This window comes from Vulpes vulpes, chromosome 15 (assembly GCF_048418805.1).
Source record: "Vulpes vulpes isolate BD-2025 chromosome 15, VulVul3, whole genome shotgun sequence".
NCBI classification, from domain to species: domain Eukaryota; kingdom Metazoa; phylum Chordata; class Mammalia; order Carnivora; family Canidae; genus Vulpes; species Vulpes vulpes.
Window position 1 is genome coordinate 48470744 of NC_132794.1, and position 22531 is coordinate 48493274.

The 22531-nt window shown below is 38.5% G+C and overlaps 1 protein-coding gene across 19 annotated transcripts in view; it reads left to right on the forward strand.

Moving 5' to 3' along the window:
* Positions 1–22531, forward strand: part of MGA (MAX dimerization protein MGA) — a 177067-nt gene that overhangs the window by 52339 nt on the left and 102197 nt on the right. The gene's annotated exons all lie outside the window — the stretch shown is intronic.

A 22531-nucleotide genomic window follows, 5' to 3' on the forward strand; every position in this document is an offset into this window, starting at 1 on the left:
ACAAATGAGTAAAGTTTAATTTTGGGAAGTGTTTTTTTTTTCTTGTCCCGATTGTATAGCCTTTGAATCTTAATTTTGTGACATTAGTATTCTGTTGTTCATTTATTTGTAAGACTTTGGTGATTTAAAAAAGCATTTAAAAAAAAGCATTTTAAAATATAATTCACATACCATAAAATTCATTTAAAGTATACAGTTCAGTGGTTTTTAGTATATTCACAGTTGCGTACCTATTCTTACAATCAATTTTAGAACATTTTCATAACAGCAAAAAGAAACCTTACTCCCATTAGTAGTCCCTTTCTATCCATATCCCCCTCCAATATCCCCAGCCTTAGGCAACCAGTATTCTACTTTGTGTCTCTCTAGGTTCATACAATATGAGGTTGTGTTTGAGTTTCACTTACAATGTTTTCAAAGTTTATCTGTGTTGTAGCACATGTACTACATTTCTTTTTGTGGCTAAATAATACTCAGTTGTTTGAATATACCACATTTTGTTTATCCATTCTTTAGTTGGTGAACATTTGCATTATTCCCCCTTTTTGGTTACTATAAATAATACAGGAACATTTATGTACTTTTTTTGTGTGTGTGAACATATTTTCATTTTTCTTGAGTAATTCCTGCTAGTGAAATTTACTGAGTCATATTTAACCAATTGAGAAATTGCCAAACTGTTTTCCAACGTGTCTCTACCTTTTTACATTTCCTTTTTTTTTTTTTTAAATTTTTATTTATTTATGATAGTCACACAGAGAGAGAGAGAGAGAGAGAGAGAGAGAGAGAGAGGCAGAGACACAGGCAGAGGAAGAAGGCAGGCTCCATGCACCGGGAACCCGATGTGGGATTCGATCTGGGGTCTCCAGGATCGCGCCCTGGGCCAAAGGCCGGCCCCAAACCGCTGCGCCACCCAGGGATCCCGCTTTTTACATTTCCACCAACAGTTTGAAAGTCGCAATTTTTCCGTATTCTCATCAGTACTTGTTAGTATCTTTTTTATTTTTTGAAGATTTATTTATTTATTTTTAAATATTTTATTTATTTATTCATGAGAGACACAGAGAGAAAGAGAGGCAGAGACACAGGCAGAGGGAGAAGCAGGCTCTGTGCAGGGAGCCTGACTTGGGACTCGATCCTGGGTCTCCAGGATCAGGCCCTGGGCTGACGGTGGCGCTAAACCGCTGAGCTACCTGGGCTGCCCTGTGGATCTGTTTTTGTTTTGTTTTGTTTTTTTTCTTGTAGATCTGTTTTGAATTAATTTTTGCATTTGGTATGAAATTGGGGTCCACTTTCATATTATGTAGCCGATTGTCTCAGAATCACTTGTTGGTGTTCTGTGATTTAATAAAATATTTCTTTATACTTTAAGCAGTAGGACATTTCTTCATACTTTATAAACTGGTATAAGCACCCATTCAAAATACTATTATATGAAATTAATATAGAAGATACTATTAGTTATGGAATATTAAGGTTGGAAAGTACCATAGAGATTTTATTCAATCCTCATTTTATAAATATGAAAACAAAGACTTAGAGAAGTTAATTGATGTCAAGTTTGTATAGCTATCAAGTAGAGATAATGCTTTAACTTAAGGGTTAGCAAACCTTTTTTGTAGAGGACCTACAAACCTAAAATATTTTAGGTTTTGTGGGACAAGAGGAAAATAGGGTATTATGTAGGTACATCTGTAATGAGAAAAATTTCCACAATTTTTTTTTATTAATGAAATTTAAAATGTAATAATAGTCTTTTTTGGGGGAGGTAATACCCACTGATGAGGAAAATGGATTTCTTTTTTGGGGAGGGTAACATTTTTTAAATTAATTAACATGTCCTTTTTTAAAAATCTTTAAAAAAAAATTTATTTATGATAGTCACACACACAGAGAGAGAGAGGCAGAGACACAGGCAGAGGGAGAAGCAGGCTCCATGCACTGGGAGCCCGACGTGGGATTCGATCCCGCGTCTCCAGGATCGCGCCCTGGGCCAAAGGCAGGCGCTAAACCACTGTGCCACCCAGGGATCCGTAAATTAATTAATTAATATTTTTGGGTAACATTTTATTTAATTGAGGTTCAGAATCAGTGTTTCATAGCATCAAAACTGGTTGGAAATATTCATCTGTTATCATTGATCTGTTTGAAGTTTTGTGTTTCTTTTTTTTTTCTTTTTTTTTTTTAGAGAGGGGGAGAGAGAATCTTAACCTTGCTCCATCCTGGTGGAACCGGATGCTGGGCTTGATCTTACAACTCTGAGATCATGACCTGAGCTGAAATTAAGAGTTGGACACTTAACTGACTGAGCCACCCAGGTCCCCCTGTATTTCATCTTTGAAAATGTCTTTTACACAGAAAGTTACTGCCAAATATTGATAACAGTTCACTGGCATGCTTCTAATTGAGCATGTACATTGTTTGGGAGGCGTTTAGAGAATTGCCAGATTTTTCTTCTTGATACTTCTCTTTTAATATGAATTACATATTACCCACTTCAATTTAAGGCTAAGTGGAAATCTTTAGCTGCACAGGCATAGGTAAATAGATTTTCATTTGTAATGAGGTCTGAAAATCATTGGTGAAACTATAGTTTGAACTTGGAATGTAGATCTGTTATGAATTTGTATAGGAATGGACATAATTTTTACTTTTTTTCCAATTTCAATTTATTGAGATATAAAATAGATATAAAATATATAAGAAGCACTATTTAAGGTGTGGAACGTAATGACATACATATATTGTGAAGTGATTACAATGGTTGTTATATTTACCATCTCATATAGATACAAAAAAAAGCAAAATGGGGAAAAGTATTTTTTTTACTTATGGTAACTTTTAGGATTGAGTTTCTGAGCAACTTTCTAATATACCATGTATCAGTGTTAACTATAGTTAACTTTTTTTAATTTTTAATTTTTATTTATATTTTTAAGCTATAGTTATCTTATACATGACATTCATCTTACAACTTGAAGTTTGTATGTTTTGACCACTTGCACCCTGTTCCTCTACCCTCGCAACTCTCTTGCCCCTGGTAACATCAAATCTGGTCTCTCTCTCTCTTTTTTTTTTTTAAAGATTCAGCATATAAGTAAGATACAGTATTTGCCTTTTTCATTTAGTGTAATGTCCCCAAGGTCCATCCATGTTGTTGCAAATGGCAGGATTTCTTCATTTTTATGGCTGAATAGTTTTTCATTACATATGTGTGTGTTTGTGTGTGTGTGTACACAAATATATATCACATTTTCTTTATTCATTTGTCAATGAACACTTAGATTGCTTCCATGTCTTGGTCATGAGAAATCATGCTGCAGTGAACATGGGAGTGCAGGTATCTCATCCATACAGTGATTTCTTTCCTTTGGATAATATATTCAGAAGTGGAAATGCTATGGTAGTTGTTTTTGGATTGTTGAGGAACCTCCATATTGTTTTCCATAGTGGCTATGCCAATTTATAGTTCTGTGAGTAGTGCACAGCGTTCCCTTTTCTCTGCATTCTTGCTAGCATTTATTATCTTTTGTCTTTTTGATGATAATCATCCTAATAGATGTGAGGTGTGGGAAGGAACATCTTGTATATTGTCCTAACTCTTGACAATGTGTGTGTATGTAGCTTGACATTACTTGGATTCAAACCATGTTTATTTTCATTCAAAGGACTTAGTTGCAGTATAAGTTTTCCACATAATCACTTTTGCCTTTTGATTTTAGGTTGATTTCATTGAGAAACGTTATCCAGTCTATAGGAAAAGTTAAATTTCCAAAGCTATTTTAGTGTTGAGTAATAGTGGTTAAGGGTGGTTCTTCTCATACAGAAAAATTTCAGCTAGAAAAATTGCAGTAAAACTTTACCACTGCTAAACCTGTCAACTTCTTGATGGAAAGGCAAATCAGGATATACATCTTCTATTTCTTTTTTTTTTTTTTTTTAAGATTTATTTATTCATGACACACACACACACACACACACACACACACACACACACACACACAGAGGCAGAGGGAGAAGCAGGCTCCATGCAGGGAGCCTGACCGGGGACTGGATCCCAGGTCTCCAGGATCACACCCCAGGCTGAGGGCGACGCTAAACCGCTGGGCCACTAGAGCTGCCCACATCTTCTATTTCTGACAAAAATTCATGGAATCAAGGATAGTTAAGTCCATGAGAGCAAGGTTAACTTTTTTTTTTCTTCAAAGTTAACTGTTGACACTGCTGGTTGAATAACACGATAGAGATTTTCTGCAGACTGTTTTCTGATAAATGTTGCAATGAATGACCATAGGCTTTTTTTTTTTTTTTTTTTACCATAGGCTTTTTTTTTTTTTTTTTTTTACCATAGGCTTTAAACATTTTCATGAGCTTTGTGAATTTGTTCAGTTAAGACTTTTTTCTGCCCACATGTATTTTTACCACTATCAGTTGTAACGCATCTTAGCAGATTCCACTTCAGGTTGCACTGAATTAGTATTTTCCCAGGATTTTTGAAAATCTTGCCTGTTGTTCCATGTAGATTATTTATTTAGGCTGATTGTAATTACTTAGATACTTAAAGCTTGTATTAACTTCTCAAATAAATGGTAATAACTGAGAAGTATTGTTAACTCCAGTCAATTCATCAAGAGTCAAGGAAACACTCAATCGTTTGCCTTGATATTGTGTGATTGATTATACCAGTTTGGGGCTTGAACTCGTGATATTGAGATCAAAATATTTATTTGTTTGTTTGTTTATTTATTTATTTATTTTGAGATCAAGATTTGAGTGCTCTGTTGACTGAGCCCTCTAGGCTCCCTTCTCTTAATTGATAAGCAAAATAATTTTTAAAAATTTTATCAACTCTTTGAACGACTCTTCTTGCAAAAAGGCTTATAATCTTAAATAGATTTTATTTTTCTGATGCATTTCTTTGGCTTCTATAAACATGATTTAATTAACTCACTGTTGATAAAATGCTTCCTTTGGCTAACAAATGAGCTGCTCAGAAGCTTATTTTGATTGCATACTCATTTTTACTTTTGTGAAGAAATTCAGCTGTGATGAGATCTACTGTTTAAGTTTTCTAATTTTTCTGACTGTGTGTTCCTGTGAAATGAAAATACTGTGATGAATAGTCTGGTAATGCTGATGTATATTGTTTTCTCAGCACAGCTGTAGTGTCAGTGCATGATAAACATAATGCTTTATTATCTAATTTGATAATGAAATTATAATGTGTTTAAAAGTATATTTGAAGCCCACTTTTTATCTTTTTTTCTTGTTTTGACTTGAAAGATATGCTCTGGTAATAAAAAATAAAATGTATGGCAGTAAGTATAGTGTTCAAAAAGCTGTCAAGTTATAACTGCATCACGGTTACTTCTAGTGTTCTGAGCAGCAATGTAAAACCATCAGAGTGCCATATATGGTCTTGTAAATACTGAAGTCTGCCATTGTAAAAGCAGTCATAGACAATACATAAATAAATGTGGCAGTGTTTTAATAAAGCTTTCTTTATGGACACTTAAATTATATATGGGTTCATGAAATTATTATTACAAAACATTTCTCTTTTTTAAACTGATTTTTAAAATTTTTTTTTATTTATTTATGATAGTCACACACACACAGAAAGAGAGAGAGGCAGAGACATAGGCAGAGGGAGAAGCAGGCTCCATGCACCGGGAGCCCGACGTGGGATTTGATCCCGGTCTCTAGGATCGCGCCCTGGGCCAAAGGCAGGCGCCAAACTGCTGCGCCACCCAGGGATCCATAAAACGTTTCTCTTTTGATTTTTTTCCCAACCATATCCATTTAAAAATCTAAAAACCAGTCTTAGCTTATAGACTGAAGAAAAACAGGCCCTAGTTGCCTGTATGGGTTGTAATAGTTTGCGAACTTCTACCTTAATCCAAAATAGTCAGATGGAGATGCCTGGGTGGCTCAGTGGTTGAGCGCCTGCCTTCGGCTCAGGGTGTGATCCTGGAGTCCTGGATCAAGTCCCACATCCGGCTCCCTGCATGGAGCCTGTTTCTGCCTCTGCCTATGTCTCTGCCTCTCTGTCTCTGTGTCTCTCAAGAGTAAATGAATTAAAAAAAAACAAAAAAACATAAAATAGATGGGAGGAAAATCATGCTGATGGAGGTAGGTCTGTGAGGAAAATCATTCTTGACATTTTGACAACCCTTAAAATCATACTATTTGGACTGGTTTGTGTCAGGATTGATATCATCTTAGAAGAAGAGAAAGAAAACGATTCAAAATTTATGTGATTGTTTTTTTCTTATTTAAGGAAAGACTTGTACAATTTTGTGTTTTTTATGCATTGCCTGAAGAGCTCTTATACTTTGGAGTTTCTAATCTTAGGTTTTTATGTGAAAATATTACGTGAATATGAATTTTCTTTTTCTATAAGAAAAATGTGTTTAAGATTTTTGACCTACTAGTAAATCTAGAATAAGTTAAAAAAAAGGAATGTACTTTTTTTTTTTTTTTAAGATTTTATTTATTTATTTATCTGAGAGAGACAGAGAGAGAGAAGGAGGCAGAGACACAGGCAGAAGGAGAAGCAGGCTCCATGCAGGGAGCCCAATGCAGGACTTGATCCTGGGACTCCAGGACCATGCCGTGGGCCAAAGACAGGCGCCAAACCGCTGAGCCACCCAGGGTTCCCATTGAATGTGCTTCTATCTTTGATTTGTAATTTTAATTTTGGCTGATTTTGCATAGAATAGGAAATAAAGTTTTTATTTTTATAACTTTTTGTTTCCACAGTCTTAACAAATTATGAGGTTGTAGAAACTTTGACAGAATGGTATGAAATTATGAGTAGATGGAATTTAGCCCTAGGGATGATTCAGGAAAGCTAGGTATATACTTTTACTATAGATATGGTCCATAATCCTTTATTAGGATTTAGTAAAAAACCACATAATGTTCTGTTTCTTCTTATTGTGTGTATGTCCGTGGTGGTGATTGTTCATTCTTTACTGTTAATTTTAAAAAATGAGTTTTTAAAGATTTATTTATTTGAGAGAGAATGCACGCACACACAAGCTCATGCACACACATTACATGAGCAGGGGAAGGAGCACAAGGAGAGGGAGAAGCGACTCTCCACTGAACAGGGAGCTGAACTCTGGGCTCAATTTCATGACCCTGAGATCATGACCTGAGCTGAAGGCAGATGCTTAACCAACTGAGCCACCCAGGTGCCCCCCAAAATGGATTTTTGATAGACAGGCTATTATAGCTTAATGGTTAGAGGTGCATTAGATTATATTAACACCTCAGATAAGAATCAATAGAAATATAAGTTTATGTTTTTTTTTTTAAGATTTATTTATTTTAGAGCAAGAATTCGTACACGCATGCAAGCAGGGGAGGGGGGGCAGAGGGAGAGAGAGGGAGATTCCTTAAGCAAACTCCCTCAGCGGGATGTGGGGCCTGATTCCAGGACCCTGAGATCATGACCTGAGAGAAAAATCAAGAGTCGGCCGCATAACTGAGCCATGCAGGTGCCCAGAAAGTTTATGTTTTGATGAAGTTAGCTGTGTAAGTGTAAGTGATTTTTACGTATTTATTTATTTTTAAGAGGCTTGAACTCATGACCCTGAATTCAGACCTGAGTTGAGATCAAGAGCCAGATGCTTGGGTGTAGCTTGGGTGGCTCAGCGGTTTGGCGCCACCTTCAGCCCAGGGTGTGATCCTAGAGGCCTAGGATCCAGTCCCGTGTCAGGCTCCCTGCATGGAGCCTGCTTCTCCCTCTGTGTTTCTGCCTCTCTCTATCATGAATAAATAAAAATCTTAAAGAAAAAAAAAAAAAAAGAACCAGATGCTTAACCGACTGAGCCTACCACATCATCTTTATCCATTCATCAGATAACGGACTTTTGGGCTCTTGTAGTCTGTTGTCAATAATGCTGCTGTAAGCAGGGGTGCAAGTGTTCCTTTGAATTAGTGTTTTTGTGTTCTTTGGGTAAATAACCAGTAATGTGATTACTAGATCATAGGGTAGTTCTATTTTAAGTTTTTTGAGGAACCTCTATACTGTTTTCCATAGTGGCTGCACCAATTTGTATTCCCACCAACAATGCAAGAGGGTTCCTTTTTTTCCACATTGTCTTAAACACTTGTTTCTTGTGTTTTTGATTTTAGCCATTCTGATAGATTTGAGGTGATATCTCATTGTAGTTTTTTTTAAAATTTTTTATTTATTTATGATAGTCACAGAGAGAGAGAGAGAGAGAGAGAGGCAGAGACACAGGCAGAGGGAGAAGCAGGCTCCATGCACCGGGAGCCTGATGTGGGATTTGATCCCGGGTCTCCAGGATCACGCCCTGGGCCAAAGGCAGGCACTAAACCGCTGCGCCACCCAGGGATCCCCTCATTGTAGTTTTTAAAAAAGATTTTATTAATTTATTTGGGGGAGGGGAGAGAGTGTGAGCGCATGCAGAGTGGTAAGGAGGGGCAGAAGTAGAGGGAGAAGCAGATTTCCCACTGAGCAGGGAGCCCACATGGGGCTGGATCCGAGAACCTGGAGATCATGACCTGCACTAAAGGCAAGACGCTTATCCTGCTGAGCCACCCAGGTGCCCCATCTTGTTTTGATTTGCATTTCCCTGATATCGAGTGATGTCGAACATCTTTTCATGTGTCTGTTAGCCACTTGGATGTTAAAAGACATTTTTTTTGGGGGGGGGATTAAGCCATTTTATTGAGGGGCTTCAGGGGAAGGTCAAAAGGGAGGAGGACAATGAGATCCTATGTCCTCAGCCTGGCCAGAATTTTTCCAGCTTCACAGTCATTGAAAGACCAAAAGACATTTTAAATTAAATAAGAGAATGGAAAAAAACAACCCTAATTTTCAGAATGAATATAAAAGACATAAATTTAGGGTTCTTTGACATTTACTATAAATTGTTACATATATAGAAAATATATGAGAATATATTTAAATGTAGAAAAATATTTAAATGTACATCATATGATACAAGTGAAGGACAAAAATTGCTCTGTACATTAACTTAGAGTGGTGATTTTTGAAGAATGTTAACTCTTAAATGTGCTAAGTTTTCTAAAAGTGCAAAATATTTTTTGAGACTGACCTTTTTAAACATTTTATGTAGTTGTTTTAAAAATATAATACATAAGCAGTATTTTAAAAGTTATAAGTTAATTTGTTAGGAACTAAACATTGGTTAAAAAAAGAAACAATGGGCCACAATAGCCAAACTGTGGAAGGAGCCTCGGTGTCCATCGAAAGATGAATGGATAAAGAAGATGTGGTTTATGTATACAATGGAATATTACTCAGCAATTAGAAACGACAAATACCCACCATTTGCTTCAACGTGGATGGAACTGGAGGGTATTATGCTGAGTGAAATAAGTCAGTCGGAGAAGGACAAACTGTATGCTCATTCATTTGGGGAATATGAATAATAGTGAAAGGGAATATAAAGGAAGGGAAAAGAAATGTTGGGAAATATCAGGAAGGGAGACAGAACATAAAGACTCCTAACTCGGGGAAACGAACTAGGGGTGGTGGAAGGGGAGGAGGGCGGGTGTTGGAGGGGAATGGGTGACGGGCACTGAGGTGGACACTTGACGGGATGAGCACTGGGTGTTTTTCTGTATGTTGGTAAATTGAACACCAATAAAAATTAATTAAAAAAAAAAAGAAACAATGGCTAACAGTTATTAGGGTGCTTGGCTGGCTCAGTCAATAGAGCATGCGACTCTTGATCTCGGGGTTGTGAATTCGAGCCCTGCATTGGGTATAAAAATTACTAAAAAAAAAAAAAAAAAAGAATAAAGAGAAAAAGGAATTAAACCATGGCTAATGGTTATGGAATGAATATTCTGTGTGGCACATGCACCTTGCTCTCTTTTTTATATTTGTATTTCATTTAATTCTCTTAACAGCTCTTTGAAGTAGGAGTTCTCTTTCATCTTTCTCTTCCTTTTCTTTACTCTTTTTTTAAGTTTTTTTTAAAAAATATATTCCTGAGAGAGAGAGAGAGAGAGAGAGAGGCAGAGACACAGGCAGAGGGAAAAGCAGGCTCCATGGAGGGAGCCTGATGTGGGACTTGATCCCGGGACTCCAGGATCACCCCTGAGCCAAGGGCAGGCGCTAAACTGCTGAGCCACCCAGGGATCCCCTTCTTTACTCTTTTCCTTCCTTCCTTCCTTCCCCCCTCCCTCCCTCCCTCCCTCCCTCCGCGACCCTGAGATGAGCCGAAATGAAGAGTTGGGTGCTTGGGGCTCCTGAGTGGCTCAGTTGGTTAAGTGTGCCTTTGGCTCAGGTCATGATCCTGGAGTCCTGAGATCTAGCCCCACATCAGGCTCCCTGCTCAATGAGGAGTCTTGCTCCTCCCTCTACCCTCACGCTGCTTGTCCTTTCATTGCTCTCTCTCTCACAAAAAAACAAAACAAAACAAACAAACAAAAAAAAAATTGGATGCTTAACTATGCCACCCAGGCTGCTCTAATGATTTCCATTTTAAAGATGATGAAACTGGGGCACCTGGCTGGTTTAGTCAGAAGATGGGACTCTTGAACATTGGGTGTAGAGATTACTTAAAAATAAAATATTAAAAAAAAATTAGGGTGCCTGGTGGCTCAGTTGATTAAGTGTTGGACTCTTGATTTCAGGTCATGATCTCAGGGTTGTGGGACTGAGCCCCATGTAGGGCTCTACATTCAGCAGAGTCAGCTTGTCCCTCTCCCTCTGCTCTTCCCCTAGCTTGTGCACTTTTTCTCTCAAGTAAATGGATAAATAAAATCTTAAGAAAAAAAATATATAACTTTCATATAAATGAAAGTTCATATATATGTATCTATATAAACTTTTATGTATAAACTCTTTTATATATATATAAAACCTTTATACATATACCTTTATATAAAGTATATATATATAAAATTTTTTATTTATAAAATTATATAAATAAAATTACTGAAATTAAGTTAAAGATTTAAGTTAAGGGAATCCCTGGGTGGCTCAGCGGTTTAGCGCCTGCCTTCGGCTCAGGGCGTGATCCTGGAGATCCTGGATAGAGTCCTGTGTCGGGCTCCCTGCGTGGAGCCTGCTTCTCCCTCTGCCTGTGTCTCTGCCTCTCTCTCTCTCTCTCTCTCTCTCTCTCTCTGTGTGTCTTTCATGAATAGATAAAATCTTAAAAAGAAAAGATTTAAGTTAAATTAAGTTAAAGATAAATGTCTAAATGTCAGAGACATTGCAGAACAACCAAAAAAGCAGAAACAAAAGTCCAAGACCTTAATAACCTACTCTTCATAAGCTCCAATCTTTTCTCCCTTATTCCTACCGTTCAATATATTAGCAAATAAGTATTGTGATCATTCCAGGGTACTGGAAAATTACTTTTGGAATCTGTGTGTGTACATTAGTTAGCAATGTATTTTTTCACTTTGAATCACAAAAACGTTTGAGAAATACTTACATAGTATGTATAATACCAAATTTAATTAATTAATTAATTTTCTGAGTTCCATGCAGACTGCCTCTCTTCCCATATACTTTTAGTTCTTTAGATTTGCTAATTTCATTTGATGAACTTCAGGGTTTTTTTATATGTTGATATTCTCCAGAGTTACTTTCTTGCTCGCCCTTCTTTTTTCTTTTAGCTCTGGTGGTTCTTTTTTTTTTTTTTTTTTTTTTTTTTTTTTTTTAATTTTTATTTATTTATTTATGATAGTCGCACAGAGAGAGAGAGAGAGAGAGAGAGAGAAAGGCAGAAACACAGGCAGAGGGAGAAGCAGGCTCCATGCACCGGGAGCCCGATGTGGGATTCGATCCCGGGTCTCCAGGATCGCGCCCTGGGCCAAAGGCAGGCGCTAAACCGCTGCGCCACCCAGGGATCCCCTAGCTCTGGTGGTTCTTAACCTTTCTTTGGGGTCATACCCCTTTGAAAATTTTATAAAACTTAATGGACTCTAGAAAATTGCTACTATATATACATTACACAAAATTCTCATAATTTTGGGAGTTTCATAGGACATCCTCCCCTAAGATCATTCATGGATTCCAGATTAGAGCCCCACCATGAGATGAGCTCCCTGAAAAACTTCATTTATTTTTTAAAAAAGATTTCATTTATTTGAGAGAGAGCGAGAGCAAGAGAGAGCAAGCAAGCACACAAGCAGGGGTAGTGGCAGAGGGGAGAAGGAAGCAGGCTCCCTTCAGAGCAGGTAGCCTGATGTGGGTTCTCCATCCCAGGAACCCGGGATCATGACCTGAGCTGAAGGTAGATGTCTGTTTAACTGACTGAGCTGCCCAGGTGCCCCAATTTCATTTTTTTAAATTCTTCCAAATTCATCGGTGATTTCCCAGTCTTTGAGTATCTCTAGAGCACTAGACCCTCATATACCTTTACTTCCTGGTGCTCTGAATGTCCTATTGTACTACTCTACTTTGTTCATGGGCTGTTTATTTTTTATTGAAGTATAGTTGACATACAATGTTACATTAGTTTCAGGTATACAGCGTATAGTGCTTGGACAAATTTATATATTATGTTATGCTCACCACAAATGTAGCTACTACCACCTATAGCTATAGGATATTATTATAATCCCACTGAATGTATATCCTATGGTCTGCCTTTTATTCTGGTGATTTATTTATTCCGTAAGTGGAAGTCTGTATCTCTCACTCTGCACTAATCTACTTTATATTTTAAACCTACAACACTGGGCAGCCCTGGTGGCGCAGCGGTTTAGTGCCGCGTGCAGCCCAGGGCATGATCCTGGAGACCCTGGATTGAGTCAGGCTCCCTGCATGGAGCCTGCTTCTCCCTCTGCCTGTGTCTCTGCCTCTCTCTCTGTGTGTGTGTGTCTATGAATAAATAAATAAAATTAAAAAGAAAAACTTACAACACTATGTGTAGTTCCTTGGACACATTTTTTTGTTCTTCATCCTTTGACTCCTTGGTCATTAGGCCCCGTTGACTGACTGCTTATTCTTTGAGACATTCTTTCCTTCTTAGCTTCTGTGATGTTAAGCTCACCTATTTTTCTCTTACCTCTGTGACATCTTCTCTTCTTTCTTTCTACATTCTTCTTTAAGAAGAATGCTTGTTCCATAAATGTCTATTTTCTCAGGACCTTAACCCTCTGAGATCTGTTACTCTCTATACACTTTTGGACAAACTTTTCCTAAATGTCTATTTTCTCAGGACCTTAACCCTCTGAGATCTGTTACTCTCTATACACTTTTGGACAAACTTTTCCTAATCTCTGGCTTCAGTTACTTCCCAAAACTTTGTGTATACCTAAAATTCACATCTTTATCACCAAATGCCTATGAGGTGTTTCCACCCAGATCAGTGGTTCCCAGATACTTGGAGGGGATTACATATTCCTTTAAGAATCCTATTAAAGCTATATCTTTCTCCCCATAGAAGTACACAGATACATCAAGTTTCACATACCCTTTTTAGAGTGTTCATGCCTCTCAGAACCCCTCCATGAGTCCTGAGAGGTCTGTGGTCTCTTTTATTTTATTTTATTTTCTCATGAGAGACACACACAGAGAGGCAGAGACATAGGCAGAGGGAGAAGAGGTTTCCTGTGGGGAGCCTGATGTGGGACTGGATCAGAGGACCCCAGAATCATGACCTGAGCCAAAAGCAGATGCTCAACCACCAAGCCACCCAGGTGCCCTGGTCTTTTTTTTTTTTTTTAAGATTTTATTTATTCATGAGAGAGACAGAAAATGGCAGAGACACAGGCAGAGGGAGAAGCAGGCTCCACACGCAGGGAGCCCAACATAGGACTCAATCCCGGGTCTCCAGGATCACACCCTGGGCTGAAGGTGGCGCTAAACCGCTGAGCCACCCCGGGATCCCCCCCCCCCCCCCCCCCCCCCCCCCCCGGTCTTTTTTTAAATTAAGATTTTATTTATTTATTTGAGTGAGAGCATGAGGGGGAGGGTGTTTGGGCTGGGGGAGGGGCAAAAGGAAATGGAGAAGCAGACTCCCTGCTGAGCAAGGAACCCAACGTGGGGCTAGATCCTAGGACCCTGAGATCATGATCTGAGCCAAAAGCAGAAGCTTAACTGACTGAGCCACCCAGATGCCTTGAAACATTTGGATTTAAAGTGTTTTATTTATTGCTCTTAAAAAATATTTATTCATGAAAGACACAGGGAGAGAGAGAGGCAGAGACATAGGCAGAGGGAGAAGCCCTATGTAGAACTTGATTCTGGGACTCTGGGACCACGCCCTGAACCGAAGGCAGCGGCTCAACCACTGAGCCACCCAGGCATCACTGGATTTAAAGTGTTTTAAATTGAGTGCTTCTAAGTGCCAGATACTATAATAGGTGCTGAGGGTACAGTGTAGAGTTTAAAAAGGTTACAATTCCTAATTTGTAGTCTAGTTTGTAGTGTTGGTGGGATGAGGGAGAGAGAGAAGACAATGAAATAATTATACAAATAAATATGAAAATTAGATCTGTGGTAAGTTGTAGTAAGGACAGGTATGTGGTGTTTTGACAGCATATCATAGGAAGGTCAGGAATATAGAATCAACTAGAATATTTGGTGATTTACTAGATTCAGGGACCAGATGAGGAAGAGATAGGTATCAAGAATAACTAGGTTTCTAGGGATGCCTGAGTGGCTCAGAGGTTGAGTGGCTGCCTTCAGCTGAGGCCATGATCTCGGGGCCTGGGATGGAGTCCCCACATCGGGCTCCCTGTGGAGAGCCTACCTCTCCCTCTGTCTATGTCTCTGCTTTTCTCTCTGTGTCTCTCATGAATTAATAAATAAAAATATTAAAGAAAAAAAAAAGAATGACTGTGATTCTGATGTGAGCAACTATGTGGATACAGAGAGAAGCCTGATTGGTTTCTAGTTTGGTCATGTCCATACCAACTTAAGCAGTGGCCACAGGTAATTTTCTTAAAACACATGAGTTTGTCATAGATCTTCTTATGGTCCCTTGATGGCTCTTCTTTTTCTGCAAGATGAATTCTCAACTCTTGATTGCTAGGTGTATTGTATAATATGGCTCCCTTTGCCTTTTCTAGTCCTATATAGCTTTGTTCCTCCACAGATCATGGGCATTTTTAATTGTAGCCATATTACAGTAATTGTGCTCCCTGAATGTGTTCCCTCTCTCGTTCCTCTGTCTTTACATAGGTTGCTTTCTCTCCGAAATGCTTTTCTTCTGTACCCATCCTGCCTCTGCTCTTTGATACCTTACTAACTTCTACTCATTCTTAGCTTTCTCTGGGAATTCTTTTTGGACTTCCTTACTCTGATTTAGCTGCCCTTTGTTTGTGCTTCCCTTGTACTCTGGGCAGAGAGCCATTCTTACAAATAGGATTCTTTAGTTTTTGCTTCATTATTGATTATAGGTTATGTGAAAATTGGTTGTCTGATAATTGATTGCAAGCTCTTGAGAGTAGGAATGTCTTATCTGTGTTCCAAGATCTGTATGTGGTAAATGCTCAATAAATGTTTGACTTGAGGAATTAATGAATACTCTGTGCTTTTATATAGTGTGCCTTTGTATAAATTGTTCTCTTTAGAATGCTTTCTTTGCTTTGTCAACTTCTAGACATCCTTTATTACTGAGCCAATATTATTTGTTTTTTTTAAACAGAATTTTAAAAAAGATTTTATTTATTCATGAGAGAGAGAGAAAGAGAGAGAGGTAGAGACATAGGCAGAGGGAGAAGTAGGCTCCATGCAGAAAGCCCGATGTGGGACTCGATTCCAGGACTTGGGGGTCATGCCCTGAGCCAAAGGCAGATGCTCAACTGCTGAGCCACCCAGGCGTCCCAACACTAAGCCTTATTTGATAGTTTAGTGACAGTTTGTCCTTCCATTGTCATTCTATAGCTTTCTTTTTTATACCCTGGTAAATATTTGACAGTATAGAGATCAGGTGTCCCATCAGTAGATCAATGGATAAAGATTTGGTGTATATATGTGTGTACAAACACAAACATACACCATGGCATATTACTCAGCTATAAAAAAGAATGAAATCTTGTATTTTACATAACATGAATGGACTTAGAGGGTATAATGTTGAGTGAGACAATTCAGAGAAAGACAAATACCATATGATTTCAGTCATATCTAGAATTTAAGAAACAAAACCAACAAACAAAAAAAGAGGCAAAAAACAGACTTAATATAGAGAACAAACTGGTGGTTGCTAGAGGGGGATGGGTGAAACAGATAAAGGAGATTAAGAGTATAGTTATCTTGATGAGCATTGAGAAATATATAGAATCGTTAAATCATTATATTGAATGCCTGAAACTAATATAGCGCTAACATTAGTATGTTAATTATACTTGAATAAAAAAATAAATGTTTAGGGGTGCCTGGAGTGGCTCAGTGTCTGCCTTCAGCTTGGATTGTGGTCTTGGGGTCCTGGAATTGAGCCCCGTGTTGGGCTCTTTGCTCAGCAGGGAGCCTGCTTCTCCCTCTCTGTGCGCGCTCGCTCTCTCTCTCTCTCTCTATATATATATGTATATATATATATATCATGAGCATCATGGAGTTGTAGATTGGATAAATAGTTCTTAAATGTCCAATTCCATTTCACAGGGTGGGTTACCTCTACATGGTACTAGTCTTACCTGTTGCATTGACCTGTAACTTCATTGTTCTATAAAGGCAGCCCTATCTATCCCCAAATTCTGGATAATTTATTATAGTTCTTCGTTTACTATGTAGATGCTGGCTACCTGCAATGCCCCCATTTCTTTCTCGTTAATTTTATTTCTCCTTCATGACCAGCTCAAAAGTCCACTCATCTTTGTAACTTTTGTAGATTACCTAGGTTGTGTATGTTCTACAGTGTTTCTAGAGGGCTTTTTTGAAACTGCCACCAAAGTATTGCAATGTGATCATCCAGTCTCTTTATCTAGAACTTGAGCTTCATGAAGGAACTTACTTTTATTTGTTCCTTTAACCCTGGTTCAGTGCCTAGTTGGTGCTTAACAAATGCTTACTGAACTGATTGTATCCTTATTTATTTTGTGTTTAGATAACCCAGAGAATGTTGGGTGGAAATAGTATTGGGATGAAAAATATTGTCCCTGTCTCTCTAATTTATGGTCTGTAGATGGATGATTTGGATAATACACTGCATTCAAGTTGCCTGAGTAATCTTTATATTCTCTATTTCAGTATAGCTTTCTCTTCTCCTTTTTTTTTTTTTTTTTTTTCTCTTCTCCTTTAACAGGTGTTCCCTGCCCTCCAGTGGTTAGATCATGGCTAACATATTTAGTAAAGGTAAAGGTCATAAAATCCTTTTATGGTTTCTTTTTAAGTCATGTTTAAAATCCCATTAATTTTCAGATAAAACCGTGCCCCCCCCCCCCCATTTTCCCTTCTGTCTAATATGTCTGAAGCCCAGCTTAATCTAAGTGTAGCTTGATCTGCCTGTTCTTTTGCCAAAGTGAGCTGCCATGTGTCCCACAGTTTTTAAGTATGCAGTGATTAGTTAGGAGATTCACTCACTCTGACCTTGGTTCTTGGTTTTACTACATTATTCTCACGTAGTTCTATCAAGGTTCTAGGATTTTGCTACAATGCAAAAGCTACCTATCATCTTGTTTTCAGAAACCTTCCTCCCTCCTCTCTTCCCATCAGACACTGAAAAGTAGCTTGCTAACTAATAACCATGTGGCTCTCCTTTAGATGGATTGGGATGTCTTCCTGTAGTCTGGTTGGAGTCAATTGGCTAACATTCTTTTCTCCTCTATTGCTATTGATGAGAATAGGCTGACTTGATTTCTTGGCAAGGTGACTTATACCCCATCCTGTGCCTTTAGTATGTTATTTTTTCTCAGAAATCAAATCTTAGCTATCTAGAGAGCCTTGCTATATATGGCTAGCAGTTATTTCTAAATACCTGCTGCAGTTTTCAATAGTATATCATGGAATAAGGACAATGTAGTAAATTTTTCATCTATCTAAATATTCAAAATAAAAGACTATTACTCATTTTATGTTCTCTCTAGATTTTTAGTCTTAAAATATCCATATTTATTATTACTTTAAAAAGATTTATTTATTTATTTGAGAGAGAGAGCGAGCCACGTGAGCACAGTTGGGGAGGCACAGGGAGATGGAGACAAGCAGACTCCCTGCTGAGCGGGGAGCTGGATGTGGGGCTCAATACCAGGACCCCGAGATCATGACCTGAGCTGAAATTAGGAGTTGGATGCTTAACCAACTGAGCCACCCAAGAGCCCCTAAAATATCCGTTATTTTAAGAAAGAATGGTAATAGTAGGCAGTATGCTTTATAATATAAAAATTTGGTCACTTTCTGATGGTCAACTATATCTTTTTTGAGGGGAAATTTTACTGATCTGTACTGTCCAGTAGTTTAGGAACTGCTCTGTTGACCATAGCTCATTTCCATGAAGCATCATGGTCCTTCATGTAAAGTAAGCATGACTTCTTTCATATGCATTTGCGGGCAATTTCTCAGTGTATTTTTCTGTCATAGGCTTCTTGATTTTTTTGCCTGATTCCAGTCTTGAAGGTTACTTGCTGTTTCCCAGTTCTCTTCTTAGGCCAGTAGTTCTGCTTTCTGTTATTGTACGTTCTCATGTGGTCCCTCCCCCCTGAGGCATTTTAATCTCTGTGTAGCTCTAGGCTTAGTTATGTAAATTTCTTCTGTTTTTCTTTTTATGCTTTTCCAGATAAGATGTTTCTTGTAAGGGTTCAGTAATACATTGACAACTTTCATTGTTTGTTTCTTTTAGACCTATTCTTTTTTATTTTGTAATTCATCTGAAACTAGCATTTTAAACTGCATTTACATTACTGATTTTTGACATTTTTCTTTTAGGTTTTAGTAAAACAAATTCACTGTTACTAAGGTATCCTTTAATTCTGAAGATACTTACTAATTTTTTCTTGTAGATGAGTATACGCAGATGGCAGATTTCATTACAACTTGTTGCTTTTATTACCAGATGGTAAATTATAGAATCATAATATTTCTTTACAATGCAAAGAATCTGTTTGCCTTTGTTGATTTTCTAAGTGATATTCAGTTGAAAGTCTTTCAGGCAAAAAGCAGTCAATAAGTAATTAGACTGGGATCCCTGGGTGGCGCAGCGGTTTGGTGCCTGCCTTTGGCCCAGGGCGCGATCCTGGAGACCCTGGATCAAATCCCACGTCGGGCTCCCAGTGCATGGAGCCTGCTTCTCCCTCTGCCTATGTCTCTGCCTCTCTCTCTCTCTCTCTCTCTCTCTCTCTCTCTCTCTGTGACTGTCATAAATAAATTAAAAAATATAAGTAATTAGACTTTCCTAGGCAAATATTCTTATCTTTTCTAGTATCTATCAGTAATATTTACCTTTCCTCTAAGGAGAAATAATTTGTGATGATAGTCAGTAGTACTAGTTTTTTCTAATTAAAAGTGTACCCCCTTTGGAAAACATTGATCAAAGCAGAATGCTTGTTTGTATGTATAACATGAGTGTGGTTCAATGTGTACTTAGCCTGTTTTCCAAATCCCAAATTGTTAGACAGGAAATCAGCATTTGATATTTGGACTTGCCTGGAAAACTGGGACCTATGGTTTCATATTGATTTATTTAACAGATTGTGTTTGCTGTGTTCTAGGCATTGTGGTAGGCACTAGAACAGAGTGCCTACTAGAGCTGACAGTCTAGTGGGCAAGACATTAACTAATAAATAGTTTAGAGTTGTTGCAGGTGCTATAAAGAAATACAGGGTACTGTGAGAGTATATTACAAGGAAACCTCATCTGATCCTTCCTTGGTGGTTAAGAAAAGTTTCCTGAGAAAGTGTTACAAACTGGGGATCCCTAGGTGGCGCAGCGGTTTAGCGCCTGCCTTTGGCCCAGGGCGCGATCCTGGAGACCCAGGTTCAAATCCCACGTCGGGCTCCCGGTGCATGGAGCCTGCTTCTCCCTCTGCCTCTCTCTCTCTCTCTTTGTGACTATCATAAATAAATAAAAATTATAAAAAAAAAAGTGTTACAAACTTATGTATGAAGGGTAAGTGAATAGCAGGTTTCGAGTCATCTGGGAAGATTTTAGCAAAGGGTAAGGAACATGATTATGTGGGCTTGAGGTATGAGGCAGCAAGAGGGAATGGTATTTCTTAATGAACATTTATAGCATTCTGTCACATTTCTGTCCTCTTTTTCATCCTTACCTCCCTTGACATTTTCTAAAACATGCTTTTAATCACATTACTATGCTGGTTAAGAAACTTTTAGAGCTCTTCATTGATTATTGGCTCCTTGAAGGTAGGACTTTTTCCGCTTTTTAATTCCTTAGTCCATGTTTCACATATTGGAGCTAGTCATACTTTGCCCCTAGATAGGAGTTGGTTTTATTTTTTTATTTTTTTATTTTTTTTTTTAAATTTTTTTTTCTGTTTATTTATGATAGAGAGACAGAGAGAGAGGCAGAGACACAGGCAGAGGGAGAAGCAGGCTCCATGCACCGGGAGCCCGACGTGGGATTCGATCCGGGGTCTCCAGGATCGCGCCCTGGGCCAAAGGCAAGCGCCAAACCACTGCGCCACCCAGGGATCCCAGGAGTTGGTTTTAGTTGCAGTACTAAATGGTAGGCAGTACTAAATGGAGTTGTGTATAAGCTAACATGATTCCTTCTTTTTTTCCTGCTGCCTACCACACAAGTTTATTGCAAGTGTAGGACTTTTTGTAAAAAGCTTTTTTTGGTAACCTAGTCTGTATGTAGCTCTTCTATGAATGGTTTTTACTGTGTTGATTTAAGAATACTGTAAATAAGACCACAATCCAGGGGTTTTGGGGTGTGTTTGGTGAGTTTTCTCTAAAGAGTTGAGATGATGAAGACCAAAGATTTTAGCCATTTGAGAGAAGTAGGTCACTAGTAGATACTGGAATTGAGTAGATGGCATCTGAGTAGATTGGATAAGGAATATAGTAGGTTTTGTTGGTGGATTCTGTTAAGTTGTGCCAACTTTTCAGAGTTCTAGTGTAGACATCTGAACAGTGCAAGAAGTGCCAGTCTTTCCCTTATCCTCAGACATACAAGGCATTCAAATATTTGAAAAGGGAAAATGTGCATTAAGTGGAATAGGGCCTATGTGTTTATAGAGCAATCTTAGATCAAGACTGCGTTTGTTTTCCATGCATTCTCTATTCCCACCTCCCTATATTTATTAAAATATCTTTGAAAGCTCAACCAAGGGAAACCAAGGGAAATATTTTTGTGTTAGGCTGATGAACAGGGGTTAGTTATAACTGAAATGAAAATTTTAAAAAAGATTTTATTAGAGAGTGTGCATGAGCAGGAGGAGGAGAAGAGGGAGAAGGTGTTAATCTCTAGGAGGCTCAATGCTGAGTGCAGAGCCCTATTTGGCTTGATCCCACGACCGAAAGATCACTCACTACCTGAGCTCATACCAGGAGTCCGATGCCTGACAGAGCCACCCAGGTGCCCCTTTGAAATGAGAGAATTCTAATAGCAAGGTGAAACACAGGAGTGTCAGATTTAGCAGTTAGCTGGGCATTTTTATTTTTTTAATTTTTTAAAAAAGATTTTATTTATTTATTCATAGAGTCAGAGAGAGAGAGGCAGAGACACAGGCAGAGGGAGAAGCAGGCATCATACAGAGAGCCCGACGTGGGACTTGATCCAGGGTCTCCAGGATCACACCCTAGGCTGTAGGCGGCGCTAAACCACTGCGCTACCAGGGCTGCCCAGCTGGGCATTTTTAAAACTTGGGTTATATAAAGATGCCTTTTATTTTTAAAAGATTTTTTTTTTTTTTTTTAAGAGAAAGAGCATATGTGAGTGGGGGGAGGGATAGAGGCAGAGTAAGTATCTCAAGCAGACTTTGTACTGAGTGTAGGTCTTAGATGCGGGGCTTCATAACCCTGAGTTCATGACCTGAGTGGAAACCAAGAATCCCACACTTAACCAACTGCACTGCACAGGCGCCCCTGATGGTAGTTTTAAAGGATCTGGCATTTCATGTTTGCTTGGCTTAGTGGAAGAGTAGCAAAGAAAATCTCTACTCCCCCGAGTCCCCCCAAGGTGTCCTCTGAGATTCTCCAATGAGAGGTATGTTAACTTGTCTCTTTTGGGATGCAGCTACCACTAGATACAGGTTGTTAATCAGTCATTAGTCATTTACATCTTAGAGTCAGATGGTTTAATTCCAAGTCAACACATTTCTGCCTTTAATTTTGTATGAGGAAACATTAGACCCTCGAGAGGAAAGCATTCTTGGAAGAGGTGGGAGATTTCGACAAGTAAGGAAAAGAGGTTTTTGGGGTCAGGGAAGAGGAGGAAGGTGTTAAAGAAACTGGTATTTTTCAGTTTTGCCTAGAATCTTGGGCATTATTCATTAGTTACACTTGTGATGCTCTTGTTGACAATGGCTGCATGGGGGTTTCAGAGTAACTTCAGAAGTTTGTAATCTTTAGTCTACACATTTTCCAGTCCATACTAATTCCAGCAGTTTCTTCCCATGGTGTGACAGAGGAAACAGCAGAACGAAGAGAAAGAATACTTTTC